The following is a 21,797-nucleotide window of genomic DNA, read 5'->3' as shown; positions in this document are numbered from 1 at the left end:
TGTGCTGTTGTCCCTCGGGTCACAACGGGGAGGACCTGCCTAAAATCCCCACCAAAGACGACAACCTTTCCACCAAACGGTAGAGGACATTCCATTATATCCTTTAGCGATCTGTCAAGCGTCTCAACTGCTTGACGCTTTGTCATAGCAACTTCATCCCAAATTATCAAGGATGCCTGTTTAAGCAACTCTGCCGTACCACTCTGCTTTGTGAAACTACACATGCTGCTGTAAGTGAGCTTGATTGGAATTTTGAACCTGGAGTGTGCAGTCCGGCCTCCGGGCATTATCGATGCTACAATACCGGACGTAGCAATTGTGATCGCTATTAGGCCCATCAAACGAACCCTCGCAAGAAATTCCTTGTACAAGTGCGTCTTCCCAGTGCCTCCAGGACCATCAACAAAGAATATCTGGCTTTTTTGGTTCATCACATGATCCATTATGTCATTGAAACTAGCCAGTTGGTCATTGTTCACGCAGTTGAATAGATCTAGATGTTCTTGATCTTCTTTGACTTGCCTCTCCTCTGTTACCTCCCTATACTCGGCGTTTGAAGAACTATCCGTGTCAACCAAATCCGGAAGCCCATACATTTTAATATCCTTCCCCATGGATTGCATCAGATCCCTGATATCCCTAAGGACCATCTGCTCAAGTGATGCCTCATTCGATTGAGTACGGCGGTAATCTTCAGACATCGATGCTAGGTGTTTGTCCCACAACTGACGGATTTATGTTGCCTCACAGAATACCAGTATAGTTACAGACAACCGTCTAAGAGCAGAAGGCATCTGAGATGTTGCTGCCTCTGTCATGCAATCATCAAGTGTCATGTCATGCTCAATGAGTCCTAAGTGCTCACACGCCTCTCTGAAGGAACTGCATGGATTGCCATTCACTGTTTTTAAATCATCAAATGAAGTGGCACCTCGGACATGGCTGAGGAGCACCCGCAAGTAGTACCTATCTCCTTCAGCAGGGTGTGCATACAACAGTCTTCCAATCTGTGGTCTATTGTTTTTTCTCGGTTGCCACTTCTTATTACCGGTAATCCACCTATAATGTTCTGGGATCTCTCTATAAAGCCATTTCCGTGCCTCTGGATACTTCTGGTTCATCTCAAAGTACTCGGTAAGCATGGATTTGGAAGAAGATGGCCAAGCGACAACATCTTCTAGATTTTCATAAGCCCTGCAACTGTATGCATGTTTGGTAGATGAAGTTGGAGCTGCAACACAGATGGACTGACACCAAACATTTTAAAGCCAAATATCTTGTAAATAGCTTCCGGAGGAGATATATAGCGTGCATCCCTATACTATCGGATTTCGTTGATGATTCCCCCATCATTGATAATATCCCGCTCGAATGCAAATGATGCCTTATCATGCCCTTTGTAGATGTATTTGAACAAGTACTTGACTGCCTTGATGCTCGAGCATGCTTCGACATTAATGTGACAGTTGTATGTCATTAGCAGGAAGGGGTTGTAAAGGACCACACATATGTTGTCCAAATCTGCTCCTCCGATCCTAACTCGAACCCCATCGTCCCTCCTTTTGTAGAATGGATATGAATCTTTCCCTTGTAATGTGGCATCACAGAAATCTCGTGGGTAATGAAACCGACATTGTCCATCTATCATGCAAGGGCAACTCTTTTTCAATGCACCACATAGTCCATGCAACATGTGTTTGACTACCAGATCATGGAGAACATTATATTTCTTCTTGTCGGGTATCTCTGTAGATATCACCCGATCATAGTCATCTGGGGTCCTTAACTTTCTTTTGGCTTTCATGATTAAAAGTATATGCTCATGAGGGAGACCTCGTTTCTGAAACTCGGTGACATGTACATAAGCCGCAACTTCTCAGAAATGTTTACCCTTAATTAGTAGGTCCATCATACTTCGCTGTTTAGCTCTGTATACTCTTGCCACAAGGTCTGGACGGTCTTGCGGCAGTTGTCCAGGCAACATTTCCTTAGTTATCTCCTCCAGTAGGGATTGCATGTCATGGTGATAAAATAATCTGGTTTACCCCATCGTTGTACTATTGTCATTGCATCCAGAAACCTGCGCTGCATGTCATGGTCACCACCAGGAAATGTACGTGGAAGCACTATTCCCTTGCCAATCCGATCACCACGTGACTCGCCGGCATAGACGGTGTCAACAAGACCCTATAATGAATCAATATTTGACGCTAAGTAGTGTACAAGGTTGAAGCAAAGAGTGCAGCATATATAATGTGATTTATTGGTATTAACAGAAGCATGTTACCTGGTATAGGTCAGCACGTATAACCTTTTGATTTTCTGGCCATGAGTACCAGTCAAGCCTCATTGTCTCAATCTTGATGTACATGTCAACAGCCCACTGTTGGAAAAGGCACCCCCCGAATAAGATGATGTTAAAAAGCTTTTTTCGGACCTGTAGCTTGAAGCAATAGTACTCCCTCGCGCTAACAAGTTTCCTGGATTTTGTGGCATTAATCTCATTGTCTCCAAACTCCTCCAGGTTATCATCGTTGTCATCTAAAAATTGATTAACAAAAAAAGTTGGTATGATAGATAGAATCATAAGAATATAAAAAACAGCAACTACGTGCAATACTTGCAGGTAAATCACTGGCCTAGTCTTCAAGTTGTGTGGTATGACCAAATTGTTCTCCCAACATGTTGTTGTCTGAAAGATGCAGGACTGTCTAAGCTTTAATTTGACCAATATGTATATAAATCTGCTATGAACATCATACCTGAATCAAAATCAGTGGCTTGGTTACTTTGTGGTGCAGAATCATGCACTGAACCTTGGGTTGTGGCATCGGGGAGCCCAATATATGGCATCCAACGATTCCAACAGATCTCCCCACGTGGGAAGAATAGTGGATATGACAAAGGGTCATAGCAGCCATAGTATGCTCTAATATACACGGAACGGCTCCTTTGCCGAACACGACAACACTCCTATCAAAGGTATTTTGAGGGTCACTTCCTTCAACCCATATTGCTGCTACTTGGGAAGTAGTTGGCGCATTGTACCTTCGTTGATCAAGGTTGATATCTGTGTTCAGTGAGATCCTATATTCATCCAGATTCGGAACATCACCAATGCTTCTAAAAGCTTGAGCATAAGGGTTATGTTGTAGTATTGTCAGAATCTTCTGTATGAGATCTAGCCTAAGATCTGGAGACCTCTTAACCCTGTGAATCAAATTTTCATCTGTATTGTAAATATATAGCTGCAGATGTCGAGGGCCATATTCAGCGGACATCAGATCATCAAGAGCGTGGTACAACTGGCCACACGCACGAAATGTGTAGACGCCGGTTCCTGCGGCAGTGCTGACTTGACGATCAAGAGTGACACCAAGAGTTGTGAATGAGAAGTGAGAGTTGAAATAACGTATATTCTCTCTGAAATATTTAGCATCCTCATCCCATTGACTTGTAAACAACTGTTTCAACTCGTCAGAAACTTCTGGGGTAAACACACCCAGTTTGCCCTTTCTGCAACAAAATGCAGGCCCCTCGTATTGAAACCGCAATGCTCCACAGTGGCAGCAGTCGCTAACTTTTCTAAGGACATGGTGCTTTTTGGGCAGGTTCATGTATACTCTGTCATGAGTGTCATTAGTGCGAGTTCCATCACCATGATTCCGATGCACAAGGTAGGATTGAAAATCAACATCTGGAAAAGTGTAGACATTTGCACTAAATTAATTTACAAAACAAACCATTTTGTTGTATGATATATTCTGTTGGTAGATCATGATAGCAACAATTCACCTGGTTGGGCGAACATCCTAGCTTCCTCATCAGGGTCATCATCTCCAAGGTTGTCGCCTGCCAAGCAGTCTAGCCGCCAACACATTCGATAATGCAAAAGGTGTTTTAGATAACGCTTAGGACATGAAACAAAGGTAACCGGGGGAGAGGAGACTTAAAATGATATTATGCGTACCATCAATATTAATCGTGTGTGCATCAGGCTCTAGTATTCCATATAGATCTTCGTTGTGGTTGTCGCCTGATAACATTTTATATGGGAAAATGAGTAAGAATCAGAGATGAATTGAAGTTATGAACCAGGTGTTAGTAAAAATATATCAATTAGACTCTGAGTGGCATGACCCGCATCAGGGATCGTTTCCATTCCTGGACTATTGTAAGTTGGCTGGATCGATACAAGTTGTTTGGTTCCATAAATAGACTTTGTACCTGAATGAACAAAAGAGGGCCCAAATACAGAAGAAATAAACACTATTGAAATTATTGTAGCAACAATAGACCTGAATGAACAAAAGAGAACCCCCCAACTCAGTACATTCACTCAAAAAAGGGCCCATTTTATTGTATTATATATTGTATTGGAACATCATGACATTATTGTAGCTGAATGAACTATTATATATTGTAGCATAAATATTTCAATGAACTAACCTTTATTTTGTAAAGACTCCTCTGGGTTATGTAGGTTCACGATTGTATTGAGTTGGGGGTTCTCCTCCCCTGACAGTTGGGTGAATGGCAATCGTCGTGAATGTCTCTGCATCTGGTAAGCATCATTTCTGTGCAATCAATCGGTCTCATTGTCGTCATAAATATTCTCGTTGAGCTGCATTGAATTTGGTGTAGACTCTTCTGCACATGTTATGGTCTGCAGTTGTGTGACTGTCGTTTGTCCGGTAGCTCGCACCTTTGAGATAATGTTACTGCCATCGGCGACGGCATCAATATGCTTATTATTCTCGCTGGATTTGGGTTGTCCCCTTAATAGTTCATCTGTATTGTGTGCATACTGCTCCCTTTCCCCCGTGTATCCAGCCCATTATGGTCTAAATAGACAAAGAGTAGATCATTATATGGCAATATCATTGGGCTATACATCACCGAAGTCGACAATCATTACCTTGTGATACAGCTGACTGTGTGTGTGTTTTGTTTTCCAGTCCATTGATGTCCGCTGCGCCATTTTTGTTTTATTTGTAGGCTTCACGCCGTCTCTTATTTATCTCATCCCTATTTTTTGCATACCGCTCTCTTTCCATCTGCCTTTTTATCTCTTTACGGTCTGCAAGTCATGACACAGTTCAGCAACTGAGCAAAATAAATAAGAAAATCGAGTGATTGGTTTAAATATCCAAGAAGTGAGTGTTGGTTATATTCTGGAACGATATGCGCGTCCCATTGGGGGAACCGGCTCCTCTACCGTGCCGATGGACACGGCAGAGTGCCGTGCCTTCATACACCCAGTGTGTGTGCATTGATATGGGCTAGAAGGGCCTCACTCCTGGCCGAAAATCTATCTTAACAGCCCAGCCGTTCATCTTATGCATTAAAGTTTCTTAAAAAAACATGATGCATCACAGGGCTACACAGGCCAACTAATTAACTATTTTCATACCCTCATTTCTTTAATTATTTCTCGTTTCTTAAAAAACTATTCCTTCTGTCCCATAATACAAGAGCGTTTTTTATACTAGTGTAGTGTCAAAAACACTCTTATATTGTGAGTCTGAGGGAGTAATTAACTATTTCCCAACCCCTAACAAACTATTTCCTCTATAAAATACTAAGAACCACTCCAACGGGGCGACCCATTTCGACCGCCCATGTCCATTTGGATCGCCGCGGCCAAAAATGCCGGCCCAACGGGCCGACCCAAATGCAAAATGTGCCTGCTTCGTGTCCGCGCAGACGCATTTTAGGCCCAAAGACGTGTCGTGCGTCCCCTCGGTCTCCGCCGCAGCACCACACGTCGGTCAGCCAACCGTACGCGGTCATATTTAATGCGGCCACCTACCGCGGGCCCACGCGTCAGCGACTAGAAACTACGAGGGTCGTCCTTTTTAAATCTAGCGTGTGTGTGGGTGGGGCGGGGGGGGGGGGGGGGGGGGGGGGGGGGGGGGGGGGGGGGCTCACGCGTGACCCTAGCCATGGGCTTCTTCGGCGGCTCCGCTAAGAACAAGGGGAAGCTCACCCCCGACGCTTCCTCCTCCGCCGCCGCCAGCGCCTGCCCGCCCCACCAGGCAGTGGCCGCACATTCCGGTGCACCAGGCGCGATGGCACTGCCAGTATAGAAAACTGTTGTCGTATCCGGATGTGACCCTACCGCACGACTCGCATATGGATCCGTAGCGGATCCCGGTGCCGCGTCGCAGCAGGTGCGTGCGGTGGAGGTGCGCAGGCGGCGAGAACTACTCACGCCGGAGCGGCGTCAAATGCCCGACGAGCAAGGGCGCGGCGGCATCCAGCACCACTACACCAACCCCCGCCGCCCCCAGTCATCAAGGAAGAAACTTTAACACATGTATGCTTGAACATGTTGGCTAAAAAAATGAAACGAAACAATACCAATACCAATAAAAGCATTTTTCTAGTATGAGTTCATTTTCATTTTAAAATGTTGCTCATATACATTAATTAATACTCTGTCCGTTTCTAAATGTAAGTCTTTTCAAGATTTTAATACGAACTACATGCGGATGTATATAGACATATTTTAGAGTGTATATTCACTTAATTTGTTTTGTATGCAGTCTATATTAAAATGTTTAAAAAGACTTATATTTAAAAATGGAGGGAGTAGATAATTAGTTTTTTGAGACAAGAACAGTAAATTAGTATTTCATAGGGGAAATAGTTTTTCTTTCAGACAAGAGAAATAGTTTTCTTAGGAGCTGAGAAGTACGTAGTTAATTAGTTTTTTAGCAAAAGAAAATAGTTAATTGTTGACCTGCTGCCGCGTGATGCATCAGGAGGCCTTTCTGGCCCATATGGACATGCTGTTGCGTAAGAAGGCACGGCACGCATGGTAGAGGAGCCGGTTCCTTCGTTGAGAGTGGCCTTCGTTGAGAGTGGTAGGAACCATACGAAGTTCTTGAACCCTGTGAATGGTAAGTTGTTATAATATAATGGGTGTTGATAGGCGCCGGCGCACCGGCCGGACAGTTGGATCGGTCATCGCACGAGCGTCTGATTCAGCATATTTGACCCATTCGATCTAGGTCTCGCAACAGGAAAAAAAAGTTTCATCGCGCTTCGTTTTTGATCTCGGTTCCTCCTTCCTCGTGGGAACGCAGCGCTGCCGCCACGGCCTGCAGCAGGGCGCTCGCGTCTCGCCGGTCCCCGCCCTTGCAGCCGGTCGCCGCCCCTCGCCGCCGATTGCCGCCCCTCGCCGTCGTCGTCTCCTGTGTTTCTCGCCGACTCTGGAGCCATGCATGGATGTAGCAAAAAGCTTTGCTGGTCGTAGCAAAACGCGAAGGCGGTTGCAACAAAACATATCGGTTCCAGCACAATTAAATGATGGTTCCAGCAAAAAAACCTCACCAGCAGAAAACCATGGCTCGGAGCCAACGTCGGTAGTAGCAAATCTTTGTGTTAGTTCCAGCAAAACCAAAAACAGTGGAAGCAAAAATGCAAAAATGGGGCATTTGTGGAAGGATGTTCTAGCAAAATCAAAGACATCGGTGGTAGCAAAAATTAAAACTGATTGCAGCAAATTAAAACACCATTTGTAGCAAAGTAGCAAAAATGGGCATTCTTCCAGCAAAAAGCGAATGCGGCAGTTGTACCAAAAATTGAAGCTGGTTCCAGCAAATCAAAACACCGGTTGTAGCAAAATGCAAAAAATTGATGTCGGTGCTAGCAAACCAAAGTGTCGATGGTAGCAAAAATCAGTGCTGGTTGCAGCACCGCCATGAGCCGGTTCCAGCAATGGGCGTCGTTGAAGTCCAACCATCGGTGGGCTCTCCTGTCCACGGCGTCGAAGGCTTCTCCCGTCCACAACACCGGTTGACGCCCCGTCGTAGCACCGGTGCTGAAGCTTCGCGGCAGTTGCCCTTGAACGGTCGTCGCAGCCCCGCCCGCTTGTGGCAGCGCTGGCGGCTTGAGGTGGAAGGAGGAGGAGAGGTGGGGAGCGCCGATGGTGAGGGAGGCGGAGGAAGGAGAGGGAGAGGTAGGCAGCACCGATGGGAAGGGAAGGTGGAAGAAGGAGAAGGAATGGTGGGTAGCCGCGGTGGGGAATTGTGGCCAGAACACTCTAGATCGAAGGAAGAAGATAAGGGAAAGGGGCAGAGCGGTGGTGGGCCCCACGAGACGGGGCCTCACAAGACGGGGGTGCGTCCGGCGCAATTTTCAGCCGGCGTACCGGCTGTAAACACTTACCTAATATAATTATATTTGAAGTGGCATCTGACTGAGGACCATACGAAGTTCTTGAACCCTGTGAATGGTAAATTGTTATAATATAATTATGTTTGAAGTAGCATCTGACCAAGGACTTTTAGATCTAAAAGTACTAATTTTTTCTGAAAGTTCTGACTAATTTTCTTATGAAATTCATCTTTAGTAGTTATAGGGATAAGTTTTCATAGGTGCCTCATTATTCGTCTGCAATTTACAAAGAGTAACAAATTTGATATGTAACAATGGTTCTTCAGTGCTTTCATGTATTGGTTAAATTAGAAACTGACCGCCGCTGATGTGTTTTAGTATATATCGCAGGATGAAAATAAGATGAAGTGAGGGTGCACCTGCATTGCAGAGGAATTCATGGACCACGACATCGTGGTATGAGCTCAACGATGATAAGACAAGATAGTCTGGGCGGCGGCGTTTTAAAATGTTACCAAGCCTGAATGGTGGCAGCATGTAAAAGCGCGACGTCTTAAAGCGTCACCAAGCCTGAATGATGGTAGCATATAAAAGCCTCATGAAATCCAAAAAAGCTTGACCTGTGATGGGCTGATGACAAGTACTTTGTACTAGTCGTCGCGTCCGTCGTCGCCGGCTGTGTAGGGCGTACTCGTCGTCGCGTCTGTCGGCTGTGTAGGGCGTATTCGTCGTCGCGTCTGTCGGCTGTGTAGGGCTGGCTCAGTTTTTTGTTTTATTTTTGTGCAGTTGAACAAATCATCCGGAGATTACATGATGTTTTTCTTGTAAGCATATAAGCATTAATTTTTGCTAGGTGAACAATTTTTTATTTGCCGAATGTTGGAGGGCAGTTTTCGTCTGTCCTTGTTGGCTCTTTTAATAGTAGTAGAGATAACTACTTCCCTAACAAACAAACAAAAGACAAATTTACATAATTGCCACTTCCGCAAACAGACGAAAAAATGACAATTTTAATTACTTGTGCAGGTGCAGTTTGCTCAAAGATCATTTAGAAAATGTAGAATTGGCACGTGCTGAGTCCTCTTGAAAGGTACTCCCTCTGTTCCAAATTATTTATCACAAAAATGGATGTATCCAGAACTAAAATATATCTAGATACATCCATACCTGTGACAAATAATTCGAAACAGAGGAAATAAATCGTAGATGTTTCTTTTCTTTATAAAGTACTAATAAAGAGAGGGAGTACAAGTACAACGCGTTTGCATACGAAAATACTACAAAGTTAACATACATTTTAGTCTCGCAGCTAGCCACGAAAAATTCTTAGCCACTGCAACACTCTTGACACAACTACCGGTGCACCAGTGCATATACGGCGGACTCGTCGTCATCGTCATGCGCCGGTCAGCACCTAGCGTGCTCCAGCTGATCACAGCCGCACGGCGGTCCTCCCGCGGCCGGCGCGGCCGAAGGAGAGCACCCGGACCAGGCGGCGCCACAGCGCCCCGAGCGACGGCATCCGCCGGCTCGTCCGGACCGCCGGGGTCGTTGTCGCCGCCCTCTTCCTCCGCCACAGCGACGGCATCGCGCGCTAGCTAGTCAAGTCGAGCCTTCTTGCGGAGTTCCGGTTGTACGGTGAAAGGCTTCAAGATGGCGAGTGCACGAGTGAACAAATGGGAGATCGATGGTGGTGTCTGGTGTGGGATATGTGCTCGGCTCCATGGCCATTTTTATACACTCGCGGGGCACGGTGCTTCGCGGGACGGCACGTGTGCTTGCGGATAGAAGCGTCTGTGCAGCTGTCCGACGCGTGTGTACGCGTCGGATGCCCTCGGAGCCATACGTGGCGTCGGTGGCTTCGTCAGAACGATTTGATGCGCATGAGCTGCACCTACGAACCTGCAAGCTGCTATGGTGTGCCACGCGCGTTCCATTTTCATAGTTTAGAAATGATATCTGCTTTATACTACTCCCTCTGTTTATTTTGTAAGTCATTTTAGACAACTTAAAATAGACCGTTTTGTACATTCTGAAATGTCTTCAAGGTCTTATAAAAGTGAACAGAAGGAGTAGGTTTTATCAAGTTTCTTGGGAGCGAAGCACAATTCCTGCTTCTGCCTCGCGTCTGGCCACACAGAGAAAACCCACGCCGCCGCCCGAGGTCCCTTCTCCACCACCGCTTCCCGTAGCGTCGTCGTTGGCCGACCGGCAAAGCCGTGTCGCGCCCGGTGTTGGTAGCGGGAGGAGGGTCCCCCTCCCAGGCGGCAGAGCCCCCCATCCAATCCTTGATCTGACTCGCACCCTTCTACCACTGCACCCTCGTCCCGTGCCGCCTCCCTATCCTTCAGTGATGGCGCTCGGCCCCTGCCCGTCGGATCTGTGGCAGCGGCGCTCCGGTGACACCCCCTCTCCCGCACACAGCCCGGACCGTTCGCTCTGATCTGGCAAAGCTCCTCCCCGGATTGACGTGGCAGCATGGGCTTGGTCTGCTCCTTCCATGGTTGCCTCCCATGTTGTTGCCAATGGTTGAGCACGGCTTTGGATGGTGCGCGCGGGCGAGTCAGGGCTCTGGCCCTTGATACGTCTTAAATGTATCTTTTTTTTATTGTTTTATGATATTATAATATTATTTTTGTATACTTTTTATCATAATTTGTATTGTTTTTATGGATTAACCTATTAATTTAGTGCCTATAGCTTGTTGATGTTTTCTGCATGTTTTTGATTTCGCAGAAAATCAATATCTACAGGAATCAAATCATCACACGGATTTAATATGGTATTTTTCTCCATGAGAAGAATCTAGAGAGTATCGGAGGCAGGTGAGAGGAGGGCAGGTCCAACGCTAAGATGGGCTAAGGTGGGTTCACAAGGCACCAGCTCACAACCAAGGCCTCGGGCGCACCCTGGTGAGTAGTGGCCACCTCCTTCACCTTCTGGTCCTCCCATGAAGCTTCTAGTACCAAAAAACTTGTCAAAAAGTTTCACTGCATTTGGAGAACTTTTATTTCTGCATAAAAAACAACACCATGATTGTTTTGCTGAAAACAGCGTCAGTCCGGATTAGTTTCATTCAAGTCATACCAAAATCATATAAAATTGTTGTAAACATGGCATGAATACTTCATAAATTATAGATACGTTGGAGATGTATCAGCTTCTGTCGTGGTCGTGGTTTAGTTGCAGTTGCCGGTCTTCTAGGGAACCCAGCCAAAATGGGCGTTAAAACCTGCCTCAGCTCGCCGCACAGCTCGTCTAGTAGGCTGCACTGCTACCCAACGTGCATGAGGTGATAGAAAGTGCCAACCGAGGCTGGACAGGAGACCGCCTCCACTCCATCTGATAGGGTCACAAGGAAGGCGTTCCCCACATGTACTGGGGACGAGGACGCGGGCTCCACTTCTCCGCTGCAAAGTTGTCGCTGCACTCACCAGACACTGCCCCTCGGGATCAACATCATCCATAGGGCAAAGCAGCATTTGGTCTTGCCCGGGGGATATCACATGATCGCTATGCTCCCCACTCCCAGTTCGACATGGCTCGATCGTCCCATCCAACAGTAGCGACAAGGACCCCACCAGAAGTGTCTGCACTGGCCTCCCATTGGCCTCATCCATCCCCTCCTAGACCGCGCCGGCTGCAGCCTGCGATGGCACCAAAAAGCGGCAGCTACCATGGGCATGTCTTGACCGGACTCTCGATCCTTCCATCGGCCTAGAGTGGCTGGTGGTGGGGACACCAGAATATTTGCCGGATCTTCCATGCGCGGCAACGGCTCCTCTCTACTTCGCAAACCGCAAGACGACGCGGCTTGCAACGGCCCTTGCGCGCCCACCGCATTGTGCACCTCAGAATCCCTGACAGGACTGGTCAAAAGCAACAGCGGGCGCTCCACGATTGGCCCCCACCGCTTTGGTCATCACCCAAAGCAGCAACGCAACAGGATGATGGCGGCGAGTGATCCTAACCACCAGCATGTCCAGCATTCGCCAATTGAACAGTCGTCTGCCTTGTAGGTGGTGCCGACACCATTGAGGAAACTGGCGAGCCTCCATTATCCCTGGTGACGGCCATCTGCATACATCCACACCTCATAGGCCCAACACTGCTGGCATCACCATGGTCATGCAAGTCATCATCTGTCAGAGGCGATGGTGGCAGTGGTGGGGGCACATCTGCCACGGAGCTCCGCCGGTGGCGCAAGCCTTCTCATCGTGATTGGGTAACACAAGGCATCCAATGTACCAGATGATCCGCCCTGCCGAAGAATATCAGCCGGCCCCGGGACGAACAGGAGGCAATGGGTCGGGATCAAGGACGGATCTGCCATGTTGAGCCAGACCTGGAAGCTAGCCATGTCGAAACGCTGCACAGTGCGCTCTGCCACACGAGCCATGAAGCTGCAGCCTCTCAGAACCACCTCTGTCGTACGGCTGTCCACGCATGGGCCAACATGCCAATGAGCTCTAGAGGAACAATGAAGGGCGGCGAAGCTTCAGATGCCTGAGCTTGACGCGTCCGCCACCGCGGTGAGAGCGAGAACCCCAGGCCAGGAGCATGGCCACGATCCACAATAAGCTGCCAGATGATCGGATGCTCACAGATGATGAGGAAGTCCTCAGGGTAGAAGGGGTGGAAGGACATGTCATTTGGGTCGATGCTAAACTCAATGCGGAGGGCAACAACAACCGCTGCCAAGTCCACCAGCGGCCTCATGCAGGTGATGGTCACCACGACCGCACGGGACAGTTCATGCTCCACACGCCTGAGACCCTCTGAATCCTCCAAGAAACCGCACACCACTGATACATCCATTTTGCATCATGCTTTTATATCGATATTTATTGCATTATGGGTTGTTATTACACATTATGTCACAATACTTATGCATATTCTCTCTTATTACAAGGTTTACATGAAGAGGGAGAATGCCGGCAGCTAGGATTCTGGGCTGGAAAAGGAGCAAATATTAGAGACCTATTCCGCATATCTCCAAAAGTCCTGAAACTTCACGGATGTTATTTCCAGAATTATAAAAAATACTGAGCGGAGAAAGATCCAGAGGGGGGCCACACCCTGGCCACGAGGGTGGGGGCACATCCTACCCCCTGGGCGTGCCCCCTGCCTCGTGGGCTCCCTGGTGGCCATTCGATGTCCATCTTCTGCTATATGAGGTCTTTCGTCCGAGAAAAAATAATAAGCAAGCTTTGGGGAAGAAACTCCGCCGCCACGAGGCGGAACCAATCTAGGGCTCCGGCAGAGCTGTTCTGCCGAGGAAACTTCCCTCCGGGAGGGGAAAATCATCACCATCGTCATCACCAACGATCCTCTCATCGTGAGGGGGTCAATCTCTATCAACATCTTCACCAGCATCATCTCATCTCAAACCCTAGTTCATATCTTGTATCCAATCTTTGTATCCAAATCTCAGATTGGTACTTGTGGGTTGCTAGTAGTGTTGATTACTCCTTGTAGTTGATGCTAGTTGGTTTACTTGGTGGAAGATCATATGTTCAGATCCATTATGCATACTAATACCCCTCTGATTATGAACATGAATATGCTTTGTGAGTAGTTACGTTTGTTCCTGAGGACATGGGAAAAGTCTTGATATAAGTAGTCATGTGAATTTGGTATTCCTTCGATATTTTGATGAGATGTATGTTGTCATTCCTCTAGTGGTGTCATGTGAACGTCGACTACATGACACTTCACCATTGTTTGGGCCTAGAGGGAGGCATTGGGAAGTAATAAGTAGATGATGGGTTGCTAGAGTGACAGAAGCTTAAACCCTAGTTTATGTGTTGCTTCGTAAGGGGCTGATTTGGATCCATATGTTTCATGATATGGTTAGATTTACCTTAATACTTCTGTTGTAGTTGTGGATGCTTGCAATGGGGGTTAATTATAAGTGAGATGCTTGTCCAAGTAAGGGCAGTACCCAAGCACCGGTCCACCCACATATCAAATTATCAAAGTACCGAACGCGACTCATATGAGCGTGATGAAAACTAGCTTGACGATAATTCCCATGTGTCCTCGGGAGCGCCTTCCTTCATATAAAAGTTTTTCCAGGCTTGTCCTTTGCTACAAAAAGGATTGGGCCATCTTGCTGCACCTTATTTACTTCTATTACTTGCTGCTCGTTACAAATTACCTTATCACAAAACTATCTGTTACCGATAATTTCAGTGCTTGCAGAGAATACCTTACTGAAAACTGCTTATCATTTCCTTCTGCTCCTCGTTAGGTTCGACACTCTTACTTATCAAAAAGCTATGATAGACCCCCTACACTTGTGGGTCATCAAGACTCTTTTCTGGCGCCGTTGCCGGGGAGTTAAGCGCCTTTGGTAGGTGGAATTTGGTAAGAAAAAATTTATATAGTGTGCTGAAATTTACTGTCACTTGTTACTATAGAACATAATCCTTTGAGGGGCTTGTTCGGGGTATCTTCACCTCGACCAGTAGAGCAAAGAGTTGCTCCTCAACCTACTGAACCTACTGAAAATGTTTACTTTGAAATTCCTTCGGGTATGATAGAGAAACTGCTAGCTAATCCTTTTGCAGGAGATGGGACATTGCATCCTGATTTACACTTAATCTATGTGGATGAAGTTTGTGGATTATTTAAGCTTGCAGGTATGCTTGATGATGTTATAAAGAAGAAGGTCTTCCCTTTATCTTTGAAGGGAGAGGCATTGACATGGCATAGGCTATGTGATGATATGGGATCATGGGACTACAAGCGATTGAAATTGGAATTTCATCAGAAGTTTTATCCTATGCATCTTGTTCATCGTGATCGTAATTATATATATAATTTTTGGCCTCGCGAAGGAGAAATCATCGCTCAAGCTTGGGGGAGGCTTAAGTCAATGTTATATTCATTCCCCAATCATGAGCTCTCAAGAGAAATGATTATTCAAAAATTTTATGCTCGGCTTTCTGTCAGTAATTGCTCTAGGCTTGATACTTCTTGTACTGGATCTTTTATGATGAAGACTACTGAATTCAAATGGGATTTATTGGAAAGAATTAAACGCAACTCTGAAGATTGGGATCTCGACGAAGGTAAGGAGTCAGGTATAACACCTAAGTTTGATTGTGTTAAATCTTTTATGGATACCGATGTTTTCCGTGAATTTAGCACTAAATATGGACTTGACTTTGAGATAGGAGCTTCTTTCTGTGAATCCTTTGCTACTCATGTTGATCTCCCTAAGGAGAAGTGGTTGAAATATAATCCTCCCATTGAAGTAAAAGTAGTTGCACCTATTAAAATTGAAAAAAAGACAATCACTTATGATGATCCTGTTGTTCCTGTTGCTTATATTGAGAAGCCACCTTTCCCTGTTAGAATAAAGGATCATGCTAAAGTTTCAACTGTGGTTAACAAAAGTAATATTAAGACACCTAAACCCCCTGAGCAAATTAAAGTTGAACCTAAGATTTCTATGGTTAAAGATCTCTTGGCCGATAATATTGATGGGCATGTTATTTACTTCTGTAATGAAGTTGCTAGAATTGCTAGACCTGATGCTAAACATAAACATAGACCTGTTGTAGGCATGCCTGTTATTTCTGTTAAAATAGGAGATCATTGTTATCATGGCTTATGTGATATGGGTGCTAGTGCAAGTGCAATACCTCATTCCTTATACCGAGAAATTGTGCATGATATTGCACTTGCTGTGATAGAAGAAATTGATGTTACAATTAAGCTTGCCAATAGAGATACTATTTCACCAATTGGGATTGTTAGAGATGTTGAAGTCTTGTGTGGGAAAGTTAAATACCCTGCTGATTTTCTTGTTCTCGGTTCTCCACAAGATGATTTTTGTCCCATTATATTTGGTAGACCCTTCTTGAATACTGTTAATGCTAAGATAGACTGCAATAAGGATATTGTTTCTGTTGGTTTAGGGGATATGTCTCATGATTTTAATTTTGCTAAATTTCGTATCAACCCTATGATAAAGAATTGCCTAGTAAAGATGAAATTATTGGTCTTGCTTCTATTGTCGTGCCTCCTACTGATCCTTTAAAACAATATTTGCTAGACCATGAAAATGATATGTTCATGAATGAAAGAAGGGAAATAGATGAAGTATTCTTTAAACAGGGACCTATTCTGAAACACAACTTGCCTGTTGAAATCCTAGGGGATCCCCCTCCACCCAAGGGTGATCCCGTGTTTGAGCTTAAACCATTGCCTGATACTCTTAAATATGCTTATCTTGATGAAAAGAAGATATATCCTATATTATTAGTGCTAACCTTTCAGAGCATGAAGAAGAGAGATTATTGAAAAATCTGAAGAAGCACCGTGCTGCTATTGGATATACTCTTGATGATCTTAAGGGCATTAGTCCCACTCTATGTCAACAGAAAATAAATTTGTAGAAAGACGTCAAACCAGTTATTGATCACCAACGAAGGCTAAATCGTAAGATGAAAGAAGTGGTAAGAAAGGAAATATTAAAGCTCCTTGAAGCAGGTATAATTTATCCCGTTGCTGATAATCAGTGGGTAAGCCCTGTCCATTGTGTCCCTAAGAAGGGAGGTATTACTGCCGTTCCTAATGATAAAGATGAATTGATTCCGCAAAGAATTATTACAGGTTATAGGATGGTAATTGATTTTCACAAATTAAATAAATCTACTAAAAAGGATCATTACCCTTTGCCTTTCATTGATCAAATGCTAGAAAGATTATCCAAACATAAACATTTTTGCTTTCTTGATGGTTACTCTGGTTTCCCTCAAATACCTGTGTCAGCTGATGATCAAGAAAAGACTACTTTTACTTTCCCTTTCGGTACCTTTGCTTATAGACGTATGCCTTTTGGTTTATGTAATGCACCTGCTACCTTTCACAGATGCATGATGGCTATATTCTCTGACTTTTGTGAAAAGATCTGTGAAGTTTTCATGGATGATTTCTCTGATTATGGATCCTCTTTTGATGATTGCTTGAGCAACCTTGATCAAGTTTTGCAGAGATGTGAAGAAACAAATCTTGTCTTGAATTGGGAGAAGTGCCACTTTATGGTTAATTAAGGTATTGTCTTGGAGCATAAAATTTCTGAAAGAGGTATTGAAGTTGACAAAGCTAAAGTTGATGCTATTAAAAAGATGTCGTGTCCCAAGGACATCAAAGGTATAAGAAGTTTCCTTGATCATGCCGGTTTTTATAGGAGGTTCATTAAGGACTTCTCAAAAAATTCCCGGCCTCTGACTAACCTATTACAAAAAGATATTCCTTTTGTCTTTGATGATGATTGTGTAGAAGCATTTGAAATACTTAAGAAAGCCTTGATTTCTGCACTCATTGTTCAGCCACCTAATTGGAATTTACCCTTTGAAATCATGTGTGATGCTAGTGATTATGCTGTAGGTGTTGTTCTAGGACAAAGAGTTGATAAAAAATTAAATGTTATTCAATATGCTAGTAAAACTCTAGACAGTGCTCAAAGAAATTATGCTACTACTGAAAAGGAATTTTTAGCAGTTGTATTTGCTTGTGATAAGTTCAGACCTTATATTGTTGATTCTAAAGTAACTTTTCACACTGATCATGCTGCTATTAAATATCTTATGGAAAAGAAAGATGCTAAACCTAGACTTATTAGATGGGTTCTCCTGTTACAAGAATTTAATTTGCATATTATTGATAGAAAGGAAGCTGAGAACCCCGTTGCAGACAACTTATCTAGGTTAGAGAATGTTCTTGATGACCCACTACCTATTGATGATAGCTTTTCTGATGAACAATTAGTTGTCATAAATGCTTCTTGTGCTGCTCCATGGTATGCTGATTATGCTAATTACATTGTTGCTAAATTTATACCAATTAGTTTCACATACCAGCAAAAGAAAAAGTTCTTCTATGATTTAAGACATTACTTCTGGGATGACCCACAACTTTATAAAGAAGGAGTAGATGGTGTTATTAGACATTGTGTACCTGAGCATGAACAGGAATAGATCCTATGTAAGTGTCACTCTGAGACTTATGGAGGACACCATGCTGGAGATAGAACTGCACACAAGGTATTGCAATCCGGTTTTTATTGGCCTACTCTCTTCAAGGATGCCCGTAAGTTTGTCTTATCTTGTGATGAATGTCAAAGAATTGGTAATATTAGTAGACGTCAAGAAATGCCTATAAATTATTCACTTGTTATTGAACCATTTGATGTTTGGGGCTTCGATTATATGGGACCGTTTCCTTCCTCTAATGGGTATACACATATTTTAGTTGTTGTTGATTATGTTACTAAGCGGGTAGAAGCTATTCCAACTAGTAGTGTTGATCATAACACCTCTATTAAGATGCTTAAGGAAGTTATTTTTCCGAGGTTTGGAATCCCTAGATATTTAATGACTTGTGGTGGTTCACATTTTATTCATGGTGCCTTTCGTAAAATGCTTGCTAAATATGATGTTAATCATAGAATTGCATCTCCTTATCACCCACAGTCTAGTGGTCAAGTAGAATTGAGTAATAGAGAGCTTAAATTAATTTTGCAAAAGACTGTTAATAGATCTAGAAAGAATTGGTCCAAGAAACTTGATGATGCACTATGGGCTTATAGAACTGCATATAAAAATCCTATGGGCATGTCTTCATATAAAATGGTTTATGGTAAAGCATGTCACTTACCTCTTGAATTAGAACATAAGGCATATTGGGATATTAAAGAGCTCAACTATGACTTTAAACTTGCTGGTGAGAACAGGCTTTTTGACATTAGCCCACTTGATGAATGGAGAACCCAGGCTTATAAGAATGCCAAACTGTTTAAAGAAAAAGTTAAAAGATGGCATGACAAATGGATACAAAAGCGTGAGTTTAACGTAGGTGATTATGTAATGTTATAAAACTATCGTTTAAGATTTTTTGCAGGTAAACTTCTCTCTAAATGGGAAGGTCCTTACGTTATCGAGGAGGTCTATCGTTCCGGTGCCATAAAAAGCAACAACTTCGAAGGCACAAATCCGAAGTTGGTGAACGGTCAAAGAATCAAACATTATATCTCAGGTAATCCCATAAATGTTGAAACTAATATTATTGAAACCGTAACCCCGGAGAAATACATAAGGGACACTTTCCGGAACGTTTCAGACTCCGAAAAGGAATAGGTACATGGTACGGTAAGTAAACCGACTCCAAAACAGTTCTAATGGCAATTTTTCTCCGTTTTGGAATGTTTAAGAAAATAGGAAAATAAGAAGCAGACCAAAAAGGACACGAGGCTTCCATGAGGGTGGAGGGCATGCCCTACCCCCCTGGGCGTGCCCCTGCCTCGTGGGCACCTCGTGTGCTCTCTGGACTCCGTTTTCTTGCACGATACTTCTTTTGGTAGGTAAAAATTCACTATATAATCTCCTGAAGGTTTTTACCACCGTATCACGCAAAAATCTCCTATTCTTGTTTCGAGCTATTTTCTGCCAGGGTTGTCAAGGCCAAGCATCATGTCGTCTCCCTCCTCCTGCAACAATGAGGGTAACGATGCTTGTCTAGTGAAGATAAAGCTGAAGAGAGAAGAACCCGGAGAGATCAACAAGGATGATGGGATCAAGAAGGCCATGGGGGACCAAGTTCCGGCAGTAGCAGAAGAAGACATCCTTCCACCTCACCACACTCTCTTTACTCCAACGGAGATTGAGGCTTTCAAGATGATTGAGTTAGCTCGTATTCAAAACAAGTATCTCACAAGTGAAAATATTTTGTTGAAGGAGCATATCATCGCACTCAAGGGCATTATCCGCAAATTGGAGGATCTCCTACGCTTGATGTGCGACTATCCATCATCACCAACACCTTCTTCACCAACGAATAAGAACTGAGCATCGGGTATGGGCACTCCCCTTGGCAACTGCCAAGCTTGGGGGAGTGCCCCGGTATCGTATCACCATCACTTTTATCTTTACCGTTTTTCTTAGTTCGACCCTTTTGATAATATCTTGATCTAGTAGAATAAAGTTTTAGTATGATCTAGTTGTGAGTTTTGCTTTATGATCTTCCCATGTAATCGAGTCCGTGAGCTATATATAATAAAGATTAGTGTTGAGTCAAGGGCTTGATTATTTTGCTATGATCTTGAGGGAATAAAATAAAAAAGAAGAAATAAAAATAAATAAAGAGATCATGTGGATCTTATGGAGAGTAATGAGCTCACATATAGAGAGTATGATGAATAAGAGTTGTTGAGAGTTGACAAACATAGTTTTGGTCATCGTTGCAATTAATAGGAAGTAATAAAAAAAAGAGGTTCACATATAAATATACTATCTTGGACATCTTTTATAATTGTGAGCACTCATTAAAATATGACATGCTAAAGAGTTGACGTTGGACAAACAAGACAACGTAATGGGTTATGTTTTCTTACATCTGAGATAAATTATATTATCATGGATCATCCAACATGTTGAGCTTGCCTTTCCCTTTCATGCTAGCCAATTTCTTTGCACCAAGTACAGATACTACTTGTGCTTCCAAATACCCTTAAAACTAGTTTTTCCATGAGAGTCCACCATATCTACCTATGGATTGAGTAAGATCCATCAAGTAAGTTGTCATTGGTGCATGCAATAACAATTGCCCTCTAAATATGTATGACTTATTAGTGTGGAGAAAATAAGCTTTATACGATCTTGTGATATGGAAGAAATAAAAGCGACGGACTGCATAATAAAGTTCCATATCACAAGTGGCAATATAAAGTGACGTTCTTTTGCATTAAGAGTTCATGCATCCAACCATAAAAGTGCATGACAATCTCTGCTTCCCTCTGCGAAGGGCCTATCTTTTACTTTTATCTTCTACCTTATATAAGAGTCATGGTGATATTCACCTTTCCTTTTTACATTTTATCCTTTGGCAAGCACAATGTGTTGGAAAGGTCCTGATATATATATAGCTAATTGGATGTGAGTTTTCATGAACTATTATTGTTGACATTACCCTTGAGATAAAAAGTTGGGAGGCAAAACTATAAGCCCCTATCTTTCTCTGTGTCCTATTAAAACTTCATAACCATAAATAACGCGTGAGTGTTAGCAATTATGAAAGACTAAAAGATCGTTGAGTATGTGGACTTGCTGAAAAGCTCTTATATTGACTCTTTCCTATGTTATGATAAATTGCAATTGCCTCAATGACTGAGATTAGAGTTTACTGGTTCTCAATGAAGTTTATGATTCATACTTGAAATTGTGATTGAATTATTACTTTAGCATAAGAAATCATATGTCAATATATATATATATATGTTGCTGTTCTGAGAATGATCATGATGCCCTCATGTCCGTATTTTATTTTTATCGACACCTCTATCTCTAAACATGTGGACATATTTTTCAATTTCGGCTTTCACTTGAGGACAAACGAGGTCTAAGCTTGGGGGAGTTGATACGTCCATTTTGCATCATGCTTTTATATCGATATTTATTGCATTATGGGCTGTTATTACACATTATGTCACAATACTTATGTCTATTCTCTCTTATTTTACAAGATTTACATGAAGAGGGAGAATGCCGGCGGCTGGGATTCTGGGCTGGAAAATGAGCAAACATTAGAGACCTATTCTGAACATCTCCAAAAGTCCCGAAACTTCACGGAAGTTATTTCCAGAATTATAATAAATACTGAGCGGA

At 43.6% G+C, this 21,797-nt stretch overlaps 1 pseudogene; it reads left to right on the top strand.

Annotated features, from left to right (window-relative positions):
- LOC125554618 overlaps positions 1 to 798 on the top strand; it is a 3,843-nt pseudogene extending 3,045 nt beyond the window's left edge.
- Positions 799 to 21,797: the final 20,999 nt, after the last annotated feature.

This window comes from Triticum urartu, chromosome 4 (assembly GCF_003073215.2).
Source record: "Triticum urartu cultivar G1812 chromosome 4, Tu2.1, whole genome shotgun sequence".
Taxonomy (NCBI): Eukaryota; Viridiplantae; Streptophyta; class Magnoliopsida; order Poales; family Poaceae; genus Triticum; species Triticum urartu.
This window is presented reverse-complemented; position numbering and strand designations above follow the sequence as displayed.